General features: G+C 33.6%; 1 pseudogene; it reads left to right on the forward strand.

Moving 5' to 3' along the window:
• The first annotated feature begins 394 nt into the window (after window positions 1–394).
• Window positions 395–23590, forward strand: LOC116124890 (annotated as a pseudogene).
• The last annotated feature ends 626 nt before the right edge of the window (window positions 23591–24216 follow it).

The following is a 24216-nucleotide window of genomic DNA, read 5'->3' on the forward strand; positions in this document are numbered from 1 at the left end:
CTGGTGGATGATTACAGCCGCAAGGTGTGGGTGTACCTACTGAAATCCAAAGATCAGGCTCTAACTAGGTTTAAGGACTGGAAAACCCTAGTAGAGAACCAAATGGGAAAAAGGGTGAAGGTTCTTAGAACAGACAATGGGCTAGAATTCTGTAACCAAGAATTTGACAAGTTTTGTTGTGACCAAGGGGTTTTAAGACATAGGATAGTAACCTACACCCCACAACAGAATGGAGTGGCAGAACAAATGAATAGAACCCTCCTTGATAAAGTTATGTGCTTATTAGTAACCTCCAAACTCCCCACCTCCTTTTGGGGAGAAGCCCTTACAACAGCAGCATACCTGGTAAATAGGAGTCCATCTACTACAATAAAACCTAAAGAGCCCTGAGGAAATGTGGACTGGTAGAGTCCCAGCTCTAAGCCACCTAAGAGTTTTTGGGTGTGCAGCTTATGCACACACCACAGGAGGAAAATTGGAACCAAGGTCAACCAAGTGCATATTCTTGGGGTATCAAGAAGAGACCAAAGGTTATAGACTTTGGGATAGAGATTCTCCAGGGGTTAGAATCATTGTGAGCAGAGATGTGGTATTCAATGAGGGAGTCTTTCCTTGTAAGGAAACTAGAACTAGATCTGACCTTATTTCAAGTTTAGAGGATCCCTTCACCCAACCTGAAGTTACACCAATTGAGGTGGAGCTTCCTGCTCAAACTCAAACCAGTTAAGAAACTGAAGTTGTTATTGAACATGGAGGAGAAACTGGACAAACTGATCCAGAACATGAGGATGAGATAGAAACAGCAGATGACACTGAGATTCAGCCTGAAAACTTGCAAGACTACCAGCTTGCAAGAGACAGAACCAGAAGACAGGTAAGCGCACCGACAAGATATTCCTATGCTGATCTAATAAATACTGCCTTCCTTGCAGGTACTGAAGTACAAAGAAGAGAACCAGAAACCTATGAGGAAGCCATGCAGTCAAAGGAAATTGATCAATGGAAGGCTGCTATGGAAGCTGAAATGAAGTCCTTGGAGGTGAACAGAACTTGGAAACTTGTACCAAAGCCTAAGGACAAGAAAATTGTACAATGCAAGTAGCTGTTCAAACTAAAGGAAGGTATCACTGAAAAGGATCCCCTCAGGTATAAGGCTAGATTAGTAGCCAAGGGTTTCACCCAAAGAGAGGGAATAGACTTCAATGAAGTCTTTTCCCCAGTAGTTACGTACAAAACCATAAGGCTCATATTGTCCATAGTAGCCCACCAGGATCTAGAGCTTGAACAATTAGATGTTACAACTGCATTCCTACATGGAGATCTTGAGGAAGAGATCTACATGAGCCAACCCTTAGGTTTCATAGATAAAAAGGCCCCCAACCATGTCTGCCTACTGTTGAAATCTTTATATGGTCTAAAGCAATCCCCTAGGCAATGGTATAAGAGGTTTGACACCTTTATAGTAAGTATAGGATTCACTAGGAGTAAGTATGACAGTTGTTTCTACTTTGTTGTTTTGGATGAGATACCTATTTACTTACTGCTGTATGTTGATGACATGTTACTAATAAGCAAATCAAAGCTTCTGATCTGTGTGTTAAAGAATAAACTGAATGCTGAATTTGAAATGAAAGACCTAGGGGATGCTAGGAAGATCTTAGGCATGCAAATTGATAGAAAAAGAAGTAAATGCAAACTGAAAATTCACCAGTGCTCATACCTGCATAAGTTAGTAGAAAAATTTGGAATGTCAGGGACTAAAACTGTCTCAATGCCTTTAGCTAACCATTTCACATTAAGCAAGGCTCAATGCCCTAATACTGATGCTGAGTTAATTAAAATGGAGACCATACCCTATGCAAATGTAATTGGATCCTTGATGTATGCTATGATTAGTACTAGACCTGACTTATCATTTGTGATATCATTGCTGAGTAGATTTATGTCCAATCCTGGTATGGAACATTAGACAGCCTTGAAATGGGTACTCAAGTATGTTAATGGCTCTTTAAATGTGGGATTGGAATACTGTAAAAGATTTGCCTCACTTGAGCTGGTGGTTTTGTAGACTCTGATTTTGCAGGTGATAGGGACACTAGGAAGTCAACCACTGCATATTACTTTACCTTATGGGGCAACTGCATCAGCTAGAAGTCACAATTACAGCCTATAGTTGCACTGTCAACAACCGAGGCTGAATATGTGGTTGTAGTTGATGTATTTAAGGAGACAATTTGGCTCAAAGGGATCCTGAGTGAAGCAAACCTTTCTGAACTGAAGCCAACCATTTTTTCAGACAGTCAAAGTGCAATACACCTAAGTAAAAATCCGGTGTACCATGAGCAAACCAAACACATAGATGTTCACTATCACTTTGTGAGAGATCTGGTCACTAGGGAGAAGATAGCTCTCAATAAGTTTCCTACTGAGCACAATCCAAGAGACATGGGTACGAAGATTGTTACACTTGCTAAGTTCAAGCATTGCTTGAACCTGCGGTCCATTCAGTAAGCAAGGGTAAGAAAAGAACCATGAAGGACTCACTAAAGGCAAGCTGCATTGGCATAGGGGTTATTTTTCAATCCATCAAGGTGGAGATTGTTGGATGATGGCTTGAAACACTGTCGTATTAGAACTTAAATGGGACGACGTCGTTTTGATCCAAACTGAGAAAACAATCCTAAGCATTGATGAAGAGAAGATCCAACGGCTCGAATTAAACCCTAATGTCAACCATATAAAAGCAGAGTTGTTTTGACATTTTGTACACAGTATTCTTTTGGCAAATCTCTCTCTTCTTCGTTAAACACCATTTTGAGTCTTTTAGGGTTTCAATCTGGGTTGAGTGAATCTTGTAACTTATTGATTGAGTGACTGGGTCAGGTCATTCTGGGTGTATTTGTATACGCCGTTTATAGGGATTCAAAGGCTGTAATCTCTAGGGTGAGTTACGGGTTGAAGAAGGGTTATTGAGGATTTTTTGTTGCTGTGTGTAATCTGTAATCTTGACAGTGATTTAGTGCAGCGAGCTCGTGTGTTTCCCGAGTTCAACGTGGACGTAGCTTGCTTAAAAATAGAGCAAGTGAACCACGGTAAAATTTCGGTTGTTCTTGTGTGTGTGATTTGTGATTCTTGATTGTGATCTTTGTTTGGTTGATTCTTGTGTGAGTGGTTATAACAACAACAAAAGATATTTGCTCTGAAGAGAGATAACTGCTATATAGCTATTGAGAAGAGAATGAGAAGATGTGGAATGAATCCTTTTTTTGGGGCGGTGGGGGTATTAGGTGCTCAACATCAATTCCTATTATCGTACAATAGTCATCAAATGTCTTTGAGGTAAACTCATTAGTATTGTCTAAATGGATTGCTTTAATTGGGTAATCTAGAAAGTGTGCCCATAATTGATCCTTTACAAGTCCTAAAACACTTGTGAACTTAAATGGAAAAGGAATTGTAAGCCATAACACACTTGCAAATTTGGTTGAATAAAAAATAGTCATTCCAAATCTTAAAAAACTTGGTACATGACATGTGGATCATATGAATTGTAACTCGGCCGAAACCCAAGGAAGGAAGCTAGCCCAAGTTGTGCAAAAAGACAAGTCAGATTTGGCTTAAGCTCAAGGAGAGGAACTAGCCCAAATTATGCAAGGAAACAATTCAGCCCATGTGCACAAAGGAGACATCTCGGCCCAAGCCCATTCAAGCACAAATTCACCAAGTGAAGTCTAACAAAGAAAATGCCTAAGCATTCAAGAAGTCCAAAACAACCTATTATCCAAGCCCAAAGAGCATTTCCATGCTACTTCATTTTGGGTCCATTTCATTAAACTCCAAGGCCCAAACTCATGTACTCTTATTAGTAGGATTTAATCAGGTATTGTTATGTTTAGTTAATCATCCTAGGTGGCAAGTTTACTTTTGTTATATTTTAGTTAGTTACTTTTGTAATGCCACTAGATAAGCAAACTCTCTCTCATTTGTAAAGGTTGAACAATGATATTGAAAATTAAACACTTGAGAGGAATGGCTTTCTTTTTGCTTTGAAATCTTTATACAAGTCTTGACAAGGGATTTGACAGTGATTCAACTTCAAGCTGGTGGAGAAATCTTTTATGCTTGAAGGCTTTTCTTGTCTCTATCCTTTGTGTTCAAGTAAGTTATTTTGTGCTCTTTTCTATCTTGGCTGAAATTTCTTAGTGGTTGTTTTAGCCTTGTTCGAATCTGGTTGTGTGCTTTGTGTTGTGTTTGTGCATGTTTGGAGGTTGAGATCTCTTGTTTAGTGAAATCAGGTTTGAAAGTTGTGAAGGTTTTGTTTGGTATGTGAGTTTATGATGTTATGTTGAGATATTCATGGTGGTTTTGGATTAATAATATGATAATTTGTGCCAACAATCTAGCAAAGGCAACATTACAGGTAGATAGTAGACAAACATGTGACCACCGTGCCGATTCATCAATCAATACCATAAATAGCGGAAAGGTCCACTTGGTGGATGAATAAGTCCACATATGTCCCCTTGAATTCTTTGTAAAAATGATGGAGATTCCAGACCAACTTTAGTGATGGATGGCTTAAGTTTCAATTTGTCTTGTGAGCAAGCAATACAAGTACTCTCATTAGCTGATAGAATCTTTAGGTTCTTTAATGGGTGCCCATGTGAATTTTCTATAATCTTACGCATCATAGTAGATCTGGGTGACCAAGACTGTAGTGCCAAATTTTAAAAAGTTTAGGATCAATGAACTTCTGATTCATAACTGCATAGATTTAGATCTAAATGAGATATAAAATTCACTTTCCAAGAAAGTTAAGACCTAACTTCAGGAGGCTTTACCTTTCCCCCTAAAGGAGGAAATATTGTCTCATCAAAATGACAATCTGCAAAACGTGTTGTAAACAGATCACCCGTCAGGGGCTTAAGATAACTGATGACGGATGGTGAGTCATAACCAACATATATTCCCAAACAACATTGGGGTCCCATTTTGGTGCGTTGAGAGGGTGCAATTGGAACTTGCATAACACAACCAAAAGTTCTTAAATGGGATATATTAGGCTGATGTCCAATACAAGCTATATTGGAGAGTATTGATGATATGTAGTGAGTCTTACACGAATTAACGCTGCAACATGTAAAACAACATGAGCCCAGGCAAAAGTCGGTAATTGCATACGTAATAGCAAAGTTCTTGTAATTAATTGGATAGGCTTTATAAATGACTCCGCTATACCATTCTGGGTATGTACATGTGGTACTGGGTGCTTAACATTAATTCTCATTGTTGTACAATAGTCATCAAATATCTTTGAGGTAAACTCACATGCATTGTTCAAACGGATTGCTTTAATTTGGTAATTTAGAAAGTGTGCCTGTAATCTGATAATTTGTTGTATCAGTAATCTAGCAAAAGCAATATTACCGGTAGATAATAGACAAACATGTGACCATCGTGTCGATGCGTCAATCAATATCATAAAATAGCGGTAAGGTCCACTTGGTGGATGAATAGGTCCATATATGTCTCCTTGGATCCTTTACAAAAATGATAGAGATTCTAGACCAACTTTAGTGATGGATGGCTTAAGTACCAATTTGCCCATTCCTCCTGTGTTGCCAGCGTTGTTGGGTTGGGGTGCCATTCCCCCGGAATTGTTGGCTGGTGGCACTCCTTTGTAGTTGTTTGGTGGCGACATTCCACGTAGTTGCTTGGTGGCCCTCCCATGCTGCTAGGTGGCCCTCCCCTGTTGCTTGGTGGCCCACAACCTGTATAAGAAGTGACATTGCACTGTTTGACTCATTCAGTATTGATTTGTTCAGAAAATCATTCAGTTATTATTTGTATGTCTAGGAAGGAGCACAAGTTGTCATTTTGTTCTTTTATTTTTCCATGTCTCCTTTTGAAACAAAAACGTTAGGAAGAACTCATAGTTAGCATTTTTATCATGGATAACATGAACGTAGTAGAAGCAAAGAAATTTATTTCATCCATCATCACCACGGTAACATTTTAATTCACTCTTTATTTAATTTAATTTATTTTTCAATACTAACACTATATATTTCTGTAACTTTGGGCTCTAAATTTGTAGGGTTTGAGGTTACTTATAATCAAATATAAGAAACAAACACTGGTTTTTTTTTTTCTTTTGTTGGAGATGGTATCATTTGTACTCGATCTCTTTACCATTGTTTTAAAAACCGGATCGGAGGGCAAACCGTTTTGATGGTCGGGTCATGGTTCCACCAGTTCAACCGGTTAGACCGCTGATTGAACCGGTGACATCATCACACATCATGATGACGTCAGCACATTTTTAAAAAAACAATTTTTTTTTTTAGATTTCTATAATGTATAAAGGTTTTACTATAAAATAAATAGCACACCCTTAAAAAGAAATGTAAAAGCACTTTACATTAACATCATCATTGATTTTAGCTTCTACTAACATCAGTAGTATTATTAGTATATACATTAACATCATCTAGACAGTTCAACTGATCTAAATCCCTATATTACCATCTAGAGCAATTCGAAAATCCATCAAAATTACATAGCATAAGTTACTCTCGGATGATATACTAGAAACACAAAAGATGAGCAAACTGAAGAGTTCATAACCCAAAAACATTAAAAAGAAAACAAAAACAGAGGTAGCTTTTAGTATCAGAATGGCTTCAAATTAAGTCCCAGATAAATCAAGAAGCCTCACTGCATGAAGTATATTAACCACTCTTATTGGCCAAGAAAACACTAGTTAAAACATTGCGGCATTCCATTGAGGCCTTCAGCAGCTTCAGACCCTAACAATAGGAGATCAAATTAATATATCACTAACTATAACACATCAAACTTCAACCGTCTTAATCCCTAAGAATCCTTCCATCATCATCTCCTCCATTTCTCTTCAATATAAAACACATCAAACTTTCCCATGCATGCATGAATGAACCCCCACATCGATATTTAATTTAACAAAAATGTTTTTCAAATGTTTGATAGCAATGGAGATGGGAAAATAACAAAAATGATATAACACAATTAACCTGTCAATCCAACACATAAATCAATCCAACACAAACAAGATTCAAAGAAATCAAAAACCAAGAATTACACACTCAATCTGCCGAAACAGAGCAATGCTTTAACCCAAGCCTAATCACTCAATAACTCTCTATAACCTGCAAGAAATCAGAGACCTATCCTAGCCTCAAGAATGAAACTCAACCCTCTCACAAATCTGCCCAGATTACAACGAGAAAGACCCCAGCAAAAAGCCCCAAATCAATTGCTCATTCAACACAAAAGAGCCCTAACAATTTCAGACTAAAAAACCCGATAGATGTACACTTTCTAGCTATGGTTTGCCTTTAGATTGAAAAAGTTAAAGGGTGTTAACTTAAATGTAAGGGAGCGAGGAATGGCGTACCTAGATCGAGGAATGGAGCTATCGTCAACAAATGAAGCTATCGCCGTCGATTTCCAGCGAGGAACAGAGCTGCCGTCGTCGATTTCCGGCGAAGGAGGAAGACGTCGTCGATTTCAGAGAGTTCAAACGCGATTTGGGTGGGATTTCAGAGAGAACAGAAGACAGAGCCGAAATCGTTACAATTTTCGCAAAGAACAGAGAGTTTGCTTAGAAATTTTCGTGAGGAAAACGGAGAAAGAGAAGAACTGAAGATTGAAGATTGAAGATTGAAGAAGACGAGAAAGCGGCGTGAGAATGACTGCATCGCGTTTAGGATTTAGGTTGTTAATATGGACCGGTTTTTCTGTCGGTCCGGTTGGACCGACGGTTTAGTAATATTATCCGGTTTTTAACCGATTTAAAATGGTTTAATGCTTATAATGGTTTTGAGAGTGAACCGAACCGGACACATGACTGGTTCACGGTCCAACCGGTTGGACCGGACGATCCGGTCCGGTTTTCAAAACAGTGCTCTTTACGAAAAACAGACATTACAACATTATGTATTTCTAGCCATAGTGTTCATTGTAGCTAAAAGTATGAATTGACGCAATTAAATGGTTTAACTACGAATGCAATATTTTGTAACTTATTATAGCTAGAGAAGTGACGCAGTTAAAAGTTAACCATGTGACTTTTTGCTTACGTAGCTAACAATTTATATTTTTTTGCTATGGATGAGATTAATATGGAACTAAAAACTTAAATGTTTTTGCCATAATAATAATAAACTTGTAACAAAAACTTTGCCTTTATAGCCACGAAGAATAGTCTTTATAGCTATGTTTGCATTTTAGTTACACAAATGTAAATTTATAACTAAAACTTGAAAATTTTTGCTACAAAAATAATGTCTATGGCAAATATATTAATATGTTAGCTTTGTAACCACTAAATTCGTAACTAAATAAAAAGATTATTTGCTACATATAAAATGAGTTTATTAAATATTAAATTATTTGCTACGAACATATAAAAATCATATCTATATATGAAAAAATATTACTATGAGCATAGTGTGTGAATAGCTAAATATTGAAATTACTTGTTATGAATACTTTTAATTTGTAGATAAATATTATAGGGTGCGTTTGGCTCCCTATTTTTATCCATATTCTCAATCCTATTCTCCAAATAATGTTTGGCACACTATTCCAGAAATATTACCCTATTTTTTTAATTACTTTTAGACCCAATAAGGTTATTAATTTCACTAAATGCCCCTTGATTTTTTTTTTTAAAAATTAACAAAAACCCCCTCATCAACCCAACTTGTCAGATTCCGGCAACTACCGCCGGTGATAGCCGGAATCTGTACAACGGCCTAAATTCTGACCATAAATGGCCGAAATTACACCGATCTGGCCGTCAACGACGGCCAAAGATGGCCATCGTTTTGGCATTTTCGGCTGTCGACGGCCATAACAGGTCGTAGATCTGGCCTTTTTCGACGGCCGGAAAAGGCCATAATGATGCGTTACGGCACAGATCCGATCGGTCTGTGCCGTAACGAAATTTTCTGGCCAGATTCCGACGGTGACGGCCGGAATCTGACACTGCAGGTGGTGGGGGTGTTTTTGTCATTTTATATAGTAGGGTCTTTAATTAAATTAGTAAACCTAAGGGCTTTTTCATAAATTTTTCAAATTTACCTCGTAATACTCCCCTATCCAACAATCCAATACTATCCTCAAAATCTTATCCAAAATACTACACCAAACGCACCCATAATTATTTGCAATGGAACAAATAATTATATCAAGAACTTATAGTATTGCTCGATCAAAATTAATTGTAACGAATATTGCCATAATTAACAAATTTAATAATAATTACAAATTTATAGCAATATTTTTATATTAAATAGATAATATGACATCAATAAGAAAAATTCTAATATAAAAAATTAAACATTAATAAAGTCATTCAACTAAAAAAAATTGTCTACTCATAAAATCCTTCATCCTAGTAATTAAAATGTTACAACGATTTTTTTTACACAATATGAATGCTTCAATGTCATAGCAACCTTTCCTGACCATTTAAGATTTCTACCAATATGCAAATCAAATTTCAAAAAAAAAAAAAAAAAAAAAAAAAAAAAAGATTATTCATATAAACTAATGTAATAATTGCATATCACTTTATGATTAATGTAAAAGAAAAATGGTTTTCATAGTATATATGCAATTTTCAAAATAACTTACAATTTCATCTAAAGGGATTTGGTTATTTGTTGAAGATTGTTGACCTTAGAGTTGTAAGCATCATCATAAACTTCTCTTCCCATCGTCTACTCCCATCTTTAGTTAGTGTATCACCACCAAAGAAGTCATGCCCTACAAGTAGCTTGAGTGACTTATCTCTATCCTCTAACGGAGGAAATCCACATATAATTACCTTTATCACAAAATCACTATTAGAATGTCTATTGCATTTGACTTATCTCTGTCCTCCAACGGAGGAAATCCACTGCAAAAAAACTAAAAGCAATTACAAATTTTAAGAAATATGTCTTTTATGTAAGTCAAATGCCTGCAGAGCAGCTCCTAAAGGAAATACTTTCCTAATCTGAAAAGTTCCCTCTATGAGCATCTTGCGTTCTGCTAAAACAATGGTGTTTCCGAACAAAAACTTGTGGTGATTTTGTATTACTTGTCAATAAAAACGATGGTTTTCTATCTCAGTTTTGATTGCATCACAGAATTTTGCGCATTCATGTAAAGTAAATCATCAATCTGTGTAGATCATCCATCTGTGTAGTCTATGATGAGGTCTGATTTCAATAAATGCAACTAATTTACAATGCTGAACACACTTCCTGGAAAAAGGATATGCATTTAGAGCCCATTATTATATCATCAGGCAAAGCAACAGCAATAACAAAGAGCCTTCAAAGAGAATCCTAATCTCAAAGAGATCTACTTAACATTATAACTTTCTTGAAAATTATTGACCACATAATCAAGATATAAACTTCTTACTTTTAAATAAAGAGCTTAAGAGCTGTTTTGTGAGTGCGTGACATCACAGATAACTCCATTTTAACACTAACACTAACAGCCAAAAACAAAAAACGAAGAACTGTTGGCAGTGGCTTAATATAATAATATGATATTGATATTAAATAATGAATTAATATAATAATATGATATTGATATACAACCAATTCATTATTTAATATCACCATTAACTTAGAGTAAGAAAATAAAATAAAGTGGTTGAATATTATAATCTTCATGTTGGCCAAATAGCAAATACAATTACAGCATAAATTGGCTATATTTGGTTATGAATGTCTTAAAGTATTAATTAAAGTTGCAAAGAACCCACATGAAAGTGATAAAACCAGCAGCAAACTAATAAACATATTTGCTATCAATATTTAAATGTTTAAAACCAAACCAAATTGATAACAAAAAATAACTAAATAATCTAAATAAAGTAAAACAAATCAAATTAAACTTACTAGTGCTTTAAAAAGACCCAAGGAAGTTAGCAGCACTGGGTCTTCTTCAAACAATTGAGAGTACGTTATGATATTCTTAAACCCACTCCTAACTGAAACAAAAACAAAGGAACAAAAACAAAATTATAAGTAAGACTCCAAAAACAAACAATTGGGAGTATTGTTATGTTAGGGTTCAAGGAATTAGAGATAAAGTTTTGTGATAAGAAGGGAAACAAGAAAAACTTAATTTCACTTACTTGATTAACCAAAACCGTGTGATTTGCTTGGAACGAAGTCCTGTTCAGGAATTTCATTTTGAAGAAGCAAGTGTCATGACTGGAGAAGACAAATACCATAAAAAAAAAAAATTCGTATTTTAGAAAAGCTAATAGATAACACTTTATAGTTCATATTAAGCCATTCATCTTTTACGGCAAGTGATAATAAAAAAGTAGAGAGAAGTAGCTTTCAGAAGTATCACCTAATATCAAAGAAGCAATTGAACCCAAAACCAGAAGTCTAACCACTTGAATGAGAAACAACGGGCGTAAGAAGTTGAAAACTAGTAGGTAGGAAGTGAATCGACGACCTTTGGCGTCTGGGAGACTCAGAGATTGGCACCAGAGATTTGATTTCGACGAGCGGCGACCTTACTTTTTTTTTTCCCTTCTTCCCCAATTCGTGAAATTACAAACCCCAGATTCAGATTTTTGTTTTATGTATTTTAACTTTTGATTTGTAAAATTAAAAATTAGAGAAAACCCCCCATTTTTTAAGAAAACTTTTTTTACCCCGGTTCTTAGTAGGGTACCCATACCCAGGTTCTGATTCCGGTTCTTGGTTCCAACACTGTAGGAACTGGAACTGGAACCACCGGTTCCACAAAATGGGAACCAGAACTTACCCTATGCAGGCCGATTCTGGGTAGGAACCGAAACCAGTTTCCCGTGTACTTGTCGGTTCCGATTCTACCCTGATTTCATGCTCACCCGTCAACAATAGACTTGACCTAATTAAACAATAATAAGGTCTATGGGCTTAAGCTATTTAAATAATAATAAGGTCCACCATAACTAAGGTTAAACAAATTATCTTATTAATTAATCTTATAATTTATGATGTATATAAATTATTTATTAAATTATTCAGATATAAAAGATAAATTACATAAATTATGATGAAGAAAATTAAATTATACATATTTAAGATAAATAATTTGAATTATAAATGATGAATAAGATAAATAATCTTTACATAGTGGGGTTGTTACACAAGCTAACCATAGTCTCATGTGAATCACCAATTAAGTTCAATTTTTATAAACAAACTTATATTCTTGTTATAAACAATACGAAAAGATATTGTGAATTAAATCATAAGTGGTTTGAATCAATTGCAATTGATACCTTGAGAACAATTTATTAAATCACAAAGAGAAGAGAGCAACTTAAATCCTACCATTGTTAAGCTCCGTAATAAATTCTTTATTTCTTGTTCATAAAATGAACTTGCAAATAAATCTCCAACTTAAACAATGAAAAAGTCTTTTAAAAGGTAATTATGCTGTATTTTATATGATTTAATTTGTATCATATCTCTTATAATTTTAACCATATTTCATATGATTTAATTTGTTTTTTTACTATTTTCTTACATTTTTTTATATATAATTAACAATAAACAAATGTTGTCATTCTCAAACATTAATAGTATTATTAACGCTATCATCATCAACATCTAAAACATACATACAAGTCCATATATACAAATATGTAACATTACTAATTTTTATAATATCTCATATCTCATACCTAAAATCATATATATTTCATAAAGTGTTAGTTTTAAATCATCATAAAAAAAAAAAAAAAAAAAAAACCTCGAAGATCCTTTAAAATAAAAATTTTATTTTAAAAATGCCCACACTCTTACCTTACTGAAGAGTTCTTTTAAGTTAGCTATTGGTTGAACGTTCTAATTTACTATTGACCTTAGGTGTGATTAACACTATGACTATAACTATTTAATTCATAAGTAATAAAAATATAATTACTTACGGGATGAATTAGAATATCTATAACTGCATATTATAAGAATTGTAGCCAATTAATTTTCACATTCTTTATTTGCTACAAGTTCAAATAATTTATATACACACATACTAGCTATATATTTAAACTAGTAGTTAATAATGATACTATAATATTGTTACTACCATGAAAATAAAATATGTATAGCTAGATACCTTAATTAGCTACAAATTTCATAGCTAATGCACAAGTAATAGTTATATAGCTAACAATAATACTATGCTTACTCACGATCTTACTAACCATTTTATTATCCTGTGCAAATATAAAGCATAGTACGGATACCATACGCATAGTATCCGTACTATGCGTTATATTTACACAAGATAGTAAGATTGTTAGTAAGATCGTGAGTAAGCATAGCATTACTCTATAGTTAAACTCGTAGCTAATACTAATACTATATGCCATGTACATAAAATGTTTATAGCTAAATACATTAATGAGCTACAACTTTCAATATTTTATAGCTAATGCACAAATAATAACTATATAGTTAAACTCGTAGCTAATAATGATACTATATGCCATGTAAATGAAATGACTATAATTAAGTACAACATTAATTAGCTATAATGTTTTACCATAGCTAATACATTGTAGCTAGCAAGAGATAAATATTAGCATCAAGGGAGAAAATCTTATCACTAAAATTATTTCAATTAGCTATAAATATTAACTTTTATAGTTGTAAATATGTATTTGTTACAGTTTTCCTTTCTATATGTGTATATTGTTGTAGTGAGGTGTATTTTTCTTCTTTTTGCATTTTTGTTGTCGGCTTCTAGCTTTGTTATGATTGTTTACAATCGAATTATGGGAAGAACAAAAAATTTGAAACAAAAATTACAAGCTGCGAGAGGCAACTTGAGATGGTGGAGATTGTGTTCTCAATAGTTCAGCTGGTTGCTACATTTGTTCATCTTATAATTTTGGCGGCCATTGGCATCGAGAACAATTACAATGGATGTGTTTTTCCTCTAGCTTTTGCCTTAGTTGCCGTTCCCTTCGTTTTTGAAAAGGAGGAAAATGAACTAGTCCAAGAGGATGAACTATTTTAGCATAATCTAGTTTTTGTTTCTGTTTGCTGCTGTTTTTATGATGGTTTAGGGTTTCAGTGGGTTTATTTATGTTTTATTTGTAGTGGCTGAAAGATATTTCGTGATTTTTGTAGTTCATCTACATTATTTCTGGGTTTATTTATGTTTAATATGGTTAGTTTTTATTAGTATTATTATTATTTTGGTGTTTATGAAGCTGAGATGATAATTGCTTTTCTAAATTTTGAATTTTAAAGTCAAAAAGAGGATTAAAATTCTTCCAATGTATAATATGTTTTGCACTTTTTAGCTTTACCTTATTGATTAAACGAACATTTTGTCACCCCAATGAGTACCCTAATGGTCACTACAACAAAAAGGGCTTTTACCTACGAATTTTTTCGTTGCTAAAAACCTAGAAATTGTTGCGGTATATGTTTAGCGACGGAAGAAAATCTTCGCCACGATCGTCGCAGTAGGAGTGTCGCGCTTTATTTTAGGTGACGATTTGTTAAAATTCGTCGCTAAATCTGCAAGCGACAAACCAAAAAATTGTCACCTATACCATTTTCGTCACTAAAACTATTTACCGGTGAAATATTAGTTGTCCTCGCCTGAAGTTAATAGCGATGTACTCTCTATTATGTTGCCTACACTATACCGCGACAAGATGTGTGTTTGTGTCGCCTAACATATATCACGACGAAATGTGAATTTTGCTCGCCTATGGTATACCGCAACAAAATATGCATTTTTGTTGCATAAAGTTAAGAGCGACGTCATAATTGTGTGCATCGCTTAAAGTATACAGCGACGAAATGTGACGTTTTGTTGCCTAACATGTAGTGCGATAAAATATGAGTTGTTGTCTAAAGTTAATAGTAACGTAATCTCTGTATGTGTCATTTAAAGTATAGTACGACGGTACTTTATATTTCATCACTTAAAACAATTAGAAATGAAACGTAAAAGTCATCAAGAAAACTTTTCAACGATGAATGTATTTCATAGCTAAAAGTCTACAACGTCGAAATATAATTGTCGTCGCCCATTTTATAATATATAATTAAATAATATTTAATTTATCTTAGACATTAATTCTAAAACGTAAATATTAATTTGTAAATGTAATGAATTGAAATCACACAAATATATCAAACCAAATATATTATAGAACTATATATGTTTGTTTTCAAATAAAAAGTTAAAAATATATAAAGTTGACTAAATTGTTAATATTCAACAAAAAGTAACAATAAAAACTCAGATTGTTGCAGCTAGTGGAGGATCTGGTGAAAATTGGTCTGGAAATGTCTGTGAGCCATTAGAACAAAAATCCACATTAACTGAGGTGAACTGCTGCATCTTCTCCATCATTTGGCTATATTGGCGAAATTCTTCCCTTATGCCTTGTAGTTCTTGCACTTCCTCACACAAGTGTATGAGTTCCTCTAAAACTTCTTGATTGGCTTGCCTTGAAGTCTTAGAAGACGTAGATGGTTTTGGACCATAATCCAATCCACGATTTGTTCCTACAAAAATAATATATATGTTCATACACGCAAATATATAAATTAAAATAATATAATTTTATAAATTAAAAAATTAAAAGGTATTTGGTTATAATATAAATATAATAAACTTTTATACAAAAAATGAAATACACTACATAATACTTACATATTGAACCTTGGCTTCATCATTTATCCAAGTATTTCTTTTAATACTAAAATGAGTGTCATGGAATAAATGCATCTCCCCTTGGAGTTGGCTTTCAGGAAGATCCTAATATTCAAAAAATAAACAAATAAAAGACAATTAATATTCAAAAAACAAACAAATAAATAACAATTACAATATACACATTAAATAAAAAATTATTCAAAAATAAATATTTCAAACCTCTGAATTATTTGTTCGGCGAAAATCAAAGGGTTTTGACCCACCATAATGATTATACGACAACTTAGCACGATTGGCCTTGTTTACTTTTGAAAGTTTCTACATATTGAAAATTGATGCATAATGAAAGATATAATAATATTTTAGTTATGCCAAAAATAAATATTAGATAATTTTTCAATAATAAGCATTAAATAATAAGTAACTGAGTATTAATAAATCATCCACGAAACTTTATAGTAAAAATCATAAATATTAAAAATTATTACCTGATAATCTTCACTAGCAAAATGTGTCCATAACCAATCCCAATCTTCTAGCCGCACAAGTATCAAAGTAGATATTTACTGAGTTCATATCAAGAAGCACTGTTATAAATACTTGTTAGTGAACAAAAGAAACTATATCCAACCGAATAATAGTTTTCTTTCACCAAGACACTTACAAGGAATACAAGCCATGAGAAAATGGAGACTTCCATTCACTAAGTACACAAGAACTAAGAGACACATTCATATAGGCGGTTCAAACCAAATTAGAGGGGGACAAACTTACCAACCAAATGTTCTTGCAAAATTAGATCCAATGCCTAAGGGGATGAGCTGTAGAAAGGTACAACATCATTATAGATACCCTCAAGAAATCCGAAGCAAGGAGTCAATGAATCCACATGTATCACTTGGCAAAATAGAAAGCATAAGAAGCAGTAACTAAACCTATTGAATGTCATGGAAATAACTTACACCGAGAGCAGTTGAATGAGCATACTCTCTATTGTGACTGCTTACAGTTTTTCCAGCCCAAAAGAATTCCTTAACAACGCGCCGATCATAAAGTAAGATACAAGTTACATTCTATCTCCCAGACATACAGACATTAGTAAAAAGAAATGTGGAAGTCCTGACACCATTTTACTGGTAGTTCAATCTCTTGATCTTAAAAATGATCCATTTCATCCTAAAGAAGACGCCAAAAATGTACTTAATCCTGAAATACCGTATCTAAATGCAATAGGTGCATTATTATATTTGACACAATGTACAAAACCAAACATAGCATTTGTAGTGAATTTGTTGGCAATGTTTAGCTCTGCCCTAACTCCTTGACATTGGAATGAGATCAAACATGCCTTTTGTTACCTCAATGGAACAAAAGACTTGGAATTATTTTATCCAAGAAAATATGTTAATAATCCTAAATTAGTTGGCTATACAGATGCTAGATACCTTTCTGATCCTTACAAAGCCCATTCGCAAATGAGATATCTTTGCACTTACAATGATACTACAATATCATGACGCTCTACAAAACAAACATTGATTGCCACTTCCTCCAATCACTCCAAGATTCTTGTGCTTCATGAAGCCAACCAAGGATGCGTGTGGTTAAAATCTATCATCCATCATATTGAAAGTACATGTAAATTGTCACGTACCTCAGATGTTCCCACAATTATAAATGAAGACAATATAGGATGTATTGCTGAAATGAGGCGAGGATATATCAAAGGAGACAAAACTAAGCATATTTCACCGAAGTTCTTTTACACTCACGAACTCTAACAAAATCGAGAGATTGATGTCAAACAAATACGCTTTAGTGATAATCTTGCAGATTTATTCAGTAAGGCCTTACCGACATCAAAATTTGAAAAGTTAGTGTACAACATCGATAAATCGATCGTTGCCCGCATGGATTGTTCATTGTTAACATCAATCCTTGCTGGTGTATTGACAGCAAGAATGTATGATCTCATTATTTTTGTTGCATCTATAAATGCATCAGGCATTTAGTTGGCAATATTTTACAAATGTGTAATTCTTTACACTTCAATTTCAGATTGAGATGTGCGAGGATCTAAATGAGACATAGAATTTACTTTCCAAAAAAGTTTAGGCCTGACTTCAAGAAGCTTTACCTTTCCCCCTAGAAAGACCCCTATTTATAGTTTTGCATCGGTGGTCTGGTCTAAGAAGTAGCCCTCTAGTCATATGATAGCTGTCTTGACAAATCGACCTGATTCAGCAATATGAGTGATAAGTGCTAACTAGGCAAATACGTGGAATTCAGCTTCATATGGTAGGGGTGGAAAAAACCGATTAACCATAATTTTGAACCGAACCGGATTCCAATTTAGGTGAAAAACCAAACCGAAACTGGACCGATTTTTCACTCAAACCGGTTTGTAACCTAACCGAAATTCGGTTCGGTTAACCAGTTTTAAACCGATTTTTTCAAATCTCGGTTCTATCTTTAAAACAAAGACTTGCTCAACTTTTTCCAACTTTCCATCTTTTGAACTTTCTTGTTTGATGTGATGTAACTCACTCTGGTGTACAATCTTAACACAATGAACACAATTTGGCTCACTACCCGTTTTCCCCAGATTCTTCATATATATTATACCATATTAAATCTCTGTTAGCTTTCTGACAATTAATTGAGTGAATATATTACTTTATTTGGATTCATAACTTAACAAGTTAAAATTCAACTGTATATGTTACAAATCTTAAAATTTAAATAAAAAATCTCATTGCCAAATTTCTTATAAACATATTTACAAACACTTGACGTAGATACAAACAAGTCAACAAACCCAAATAAAACTGAAAATTATGAAAAATCCACAAAAGAAAACACAAGTCAAGAACAAAAGGAGCTCACTGGAAGTATTCTCGTTAGAAAGACAGCAAGCAACGAAATGAGGATTCCGTTTAGTAGAATGAGAAATAACGGGAAAGTGAAGTGAATTTCGAACTGGTGCATGGCATTGAAGCAAAGGGCTATGAAATCGAAGGAGTTTTGGACAATCATTAATCAATTTCATAGCATATTAGTAGTTGTTAACTTGTTATCTCCATGGATGTACGTGTTTACTTATCAGTTTGCAATCTACTTCACTATGTTGAAAGCTCATGAATAAAGTCACCTTGCTCAGTCATCCGCCTGCTCTGTGGTACCTGGTGGTGTTGTCGACGACTCAGCAACTTCAGTTTGGCTCTCGTATCAGGTGTCTCGATGTAAACAACTAATGGGTGATGAGGATATCAAACAGATCAAAGGCCTGGTGTGGAGGTGTTGTCGAAATCAAATGGGTGATGAGGATTTACTAAGGAGTTTAGTAAGGATTGAGATTTGAGAGGTGAGAGTTAGTAATACTGTAATAGTCTAAATCTAATACAGAGGGAAGATTTAGACATTTAGGGATTTTAGGTTTTAGGGCATTTTAAAAAAGCCGAGTTAAAAAACCGGATCTGGGTAATCGAATTATTTGAGTAAGTAAACCGTAACCAATCCAGAAAATCGGTTCACCATTTTTTCTGAACCGAAACCGAACCGGTTTGCTCAAAAAACCTAATTTTTGGCCTAATTTTCCGGTTTAGTTCGATTTTCGGATTTTTTTTTCCACCCGGATCATATGGTGAAGAAAGAATGCAGCTAAACTGTGCGCTATGCAGGGCACTAACTTTGTGAATACATTGATTAGCCCAATTTAGAATAAGTTTAAGAAGTTTTAATGACCTTGGACTGAGGTCCATGGTACAAAGCTAAAACGGAGTAACTAATCCAATCCCTAAATGGGCCTTAGAATGAAGAAAAGCCCAGATTTGATTTAATTGGGTCAGAGCAGAAACCTTAAGACAATAATAGAACAACATCATAGTTGCTATAAACGTGCATTGTTGGGTAGATTTAACACTATCCAATCCATAAAATATGGAGTGTTGAATGACTTGAGACTTGTGATTTTCTACATGTGGTCCCTTCAGCTTTACATTTGCCGGTTCAGTTTCAGGTCAGTGTTTTCGTTAATGAAGAATTGGTTCTCTCATTCTCATTTTCAACTTTTTTTATACCCAACAGGACTGATTATCTTAGGATACTCCCAATAAAACTACCTATCTTCAATTCAATATGTGTGTCAATGTCATTAAGCGTAACCACAATTATTGGAACAATTTTCCCCCTTAAACCTTCATTACTCTAATTAATTAAGATTTGTAGTGTACACTTTTAATTTTGGTTTTATTTAGTTGTAAGTTCTCTCCTTCTTCAATGCTTTTATAGGATTCTACCTTTTATAGATATTGAGTCAAAGGCTACCCACATCAAACACCATTTAATTTTAAGACATAATTGATTAATTAATTCAGAATTTATATATATTATGACTTTTTACAAAGTCTTTTCATTTAATGATAAATCTACCGTTATCATAATATATTATGATCAACAATTATTGTTGTTCCAATTTATTAATGTTTAAGCAGGAATTTTGAGAAGGTAATTCTTCAGATCCTTGATATTTGGGGTCAATTTTTTAGGTCCCTTACAATAGAAAAGTAACATTGCGGTCCTTGTTAGTGACACAGTGAGAGGAATATTTATGTAATGAGTAAGCTATTGGATCCACCCCTTCGATATTGAGGTCAATTCTTTCACCCCTTTCAACATTTTTATAGCAAAAGAAAAGATTGTATATAATTAATGTCTCTAATTTGTATTGCATTTTGAAATCTATAACTATTAGTCTCATTTGAAAACTTAAAAGTTTAAGAATGCTTGTAACGTGAGTGTGGATGTGTAAATGTTTTATATGTTAAAAGTTTTGTTTAAAACAAAAAGACAACCTTACACAATGTATTTTTGACTTGGCAAGGGCAAGTAAACTAATGAGGATTCTAATGTTAGTTTCCTATTTTACTGGATCTAAGTGATATAATAAAAAAAACTTACGGATCCAAAAAATATGAGTATTGAGAGGCGGTGTGGGACATAAACAGAGGAACGATCTGACTGAGATGTACTTAAAATGGTTAGAAGACAAAAGACACTTGAAATAATCGAAGGAGGTCATGGTATGGACCTACCAGGGGCCTCATGGAAATATTTTATATTATAAAAGAGAGAACAATAAAATAATATTTCGGACCATTAGTAAAGGCTAGATTCAAATTTTTTATTATAAAGAATTTATTTATAAAAATAAAAATTTAATAGATTATTTATTTTTTAAATATAAATTAAAGAGTAAATTTGACTTTTCTCTCATATTTATTAAGTCTAATTTAAAAAGTAAATTGTATTTGAATACAAATTTTATTATTTATATTTAAAAATTAATAAAAATAATTTTTATTTACAGTAAATATATTCATTAAAATTAAGAGATCTATCAGCATCTCCAAAAAACATTTTATATGACCCAAACTCTTTATTATAAAGATCCTATTTATAAAAATAAGAGTTAAACAAATTCTTTATCTTTAAAATATAGAGTGAGTTTAGCTCTCTACATTTAGAGAGTCAAATTTCATTCTCTATCCTAATTTTAATTAATAAAATACAAGTTTTCATATATTTTATTTATTAATTTTCTCTCTCATTAAGTCTCTTTCTTAAAAATAAAAAATATTTTTATTAAATTTAAAGAGTCTATTGGATTTAAATAAAAATTATATTTTTTATATTTAAAAATTAATAAACATATTTTTTATATATGAAATATATTTTTCAAAATAAATAACACTTTCGAAGATGTGCGGTGTACTATGAAATAATAACAATTTTAATTAAAAATATAAAGTATAGTTGAGATTAAATGCATCAGATGGTGTAACATTAATAAGAGAAAAAGAGAGGCATATAATATAATATTAATAAGCAGCTTACCGTAGTCAGACTCAATGCCTCTTCAAGTCAATGGCAAAATTTGAAACCTTTATTGACAATTTCTTTTTATTTCTCTCTCTCATAGTCACGCCTATGGCCCCACCTTTTTTTGTCTGAAATTCCACAGACCGCCAATAGCATGTTACCAGTTGGACTTTCACTCTACTCTTGACCATTTTCATTCCCCGCGCGTCTCATCACTTCCTCTTTAACTCCCTCTATCTATTTCTCTACGAAAAGAAAATGGAGTTATCTTTTTGTAAATATTTAAAAAGAAAATTTCTTGAATTACATTTTAAAAATACATTTCTATTTTAATATATAAATACATTTTTAAAATAAAAATTTATTAATTTACATATGCATTTAAATCTTTCTTGGACAAAAAATAATTAATTTATAAAATTAAAATGTTTCTAGAAATCGTTTGGTAAAAAAAATAGAAATATAGTCATATATTTTAAAGCCAATACTTGATATTATTTGTTCATTTATAATAATTTGATTAAGGAATACATGTTTTTTTTGATCGGGGTGTTCAGACCAGTTTATATGTATTTCAACTAATCCCCTTGAATCCTAGAATTATCGATCGGATAAAGTTTCAATGACTACTCATATTAACAACCGACAAGAGACTTGAACTTATGAACTCTTGAGTAATACACCCAATAGTCTTATTGAACCACTCGATCATCTAGAAATAGTTGATTAAATAATACATGCAACACTCAAAATGGTTTTAAAGGAATTATGAAAATACATAATTTAATTTATGAAGTTTTAATGTTTTGTGTAGAAATGCTTGGTAATACATTTAGAATATAAAGCCATATAATATGAATCTTGTGTTTCACTTCAAACTTTCCCTTCAATGTAAGTTATATTAAAAAAAGGAATTTGAAATGTTGATTAAATATTTTATAAAAAAAAAAAAAAAAAAACTGTTTAAGGGTAATATTGTTAGAAAAGAAAGTGAAGTGAGAGGAGGTTGACTGTGAATGTTGTGTTGAACACCCGGAAGTGAGTGCGGGGGACAACACGACGAAAGCAACCCAAAGTCCCTTCCCCCCACCAAAACATTTGTTACCAAACCAAAAAGAAACTTAAACAAAAGTCTTAAACTTTCATCTTAATCTCATCATATCAAAGTCGTCTTCTTCTTCCTCACCACTTCTATCTGTATCTCTTTCTCTTTCTCACAAACTAACACCTTCCCATGGAAACCTCACCAAACCACCACCACTACCACCACCACCACCAAGACAACAACCTTAACCATCTCTCCTTCCTTCACCAAAAGCTACAGCCCAACAGCAGCACCAGCAGCTCCACCACCAGCAGTAGCCGCCCACCCCAAACCCATCACCAGATCCGACTCCGCCAACCCTTACCCCACCATTTTGTTCAAGCTGACACTACTTCCTTCAAACAAGTCGTTCAAATGCTTACCGGATCCTCCGATACCGCTAAGCTTGCTTCTAAACCCGCATCTCAACCGACCCTAATTCCAACAAAACCCATAACATCCTCCCATCAAGTCTATACCCAAAAAACACAGCAATCTGGCTTCAAGCTTTACGAACGCAGAAATTCTCTCAAGAACCTTAAGATCAACCTCTTAACCCAAACCCATTTATCACTTCCGGGTTTGCCCCGAAAACCCGAGATTCTCTCTCCTAGTATCTTGATTTCCTTCTCTAGTCTCTTAGTCGGTTACTCCGTTGATACCTGACCCCTTGACCGATCCGGACCGTTAATTATATTAACAAGAGTGGTTTTACATGCAGATAGTAGTAAGATGGACAGAGAAGCCGAAGAGAAAGCTATTAAAGAAAAGGGGTTTTATTTGCACCCGTCACCGAGTACCACGCCAAGAGATGCGGAGCCGAGGTGTGTCGCGCTTTTTCCAGTGACTTCACCTAGGGTTTCAGGTTCTGCAGCTTCTAATTCTTGAATTATATGAGGTTTTTTAATTTTTTCTTTTTGGGTAAGATTTTTATGTATTGTTGGTAAGGAGGGGAGAAAAAAATAAATTTGTATGTTGAATATTTGCAGAGAATGAGAAAAATCTTGCTCTAATTGTAACTTTTATGTTTTGTTGCTCTCTATTGGTTTTTATCTTTGTTCATATATACATATTTTTTCCTTTTTGGATATCCAATGCTTGTAAGATGATGTAATTTTTGTTTTGGGGGTCGAAGAAAAGAAAATTGAATTCGCCTCTTGAATAAAGGGGCTCAAAGTAATAAATTAGTGATAGTTAAAATCCAAGTGGAACTTATGGAAGGTTGATAAATCATAAATCTATAGTTAGAAAAAATTCTTCCATTTTGGGTCGAATTGAAAAGGGTATCCAATGGTTCTTATTTATTTATTTGTTGGAGAAGCAGCTTTAATGAATATATTACTGTATATTGCAATGAAAGGAAGATGAATGATTGTGATCCAACTAAATTCAGTTCCATTACTTCAGACATTAATAAACATTGTAAGAAGTGCAGGTACAGATGAGAGAGAGAGCGATAGTAATGGGAAATGGGATAAGTTTTGTTTGTACCAAATGGCAAAAGAAAATAAAAA

The sequence above is a fragment of the Pistacia vera genome, unplaced genomic scaffold, assembly GCF_008641045.1.
Source record: "Pistacia vera cultivar Batoury unplaced genomic scaffold, PisVer_v2 Contig1576, whole genome shotgun sequence".
NCBI classification, from domain to species: domain Eukaryota; kingdom Viridiplantae; phylum Streptophyta; class Magnoliopsida; order Sapindales; family Anacardiaceae; genus Pistacia; species Pistacia vera.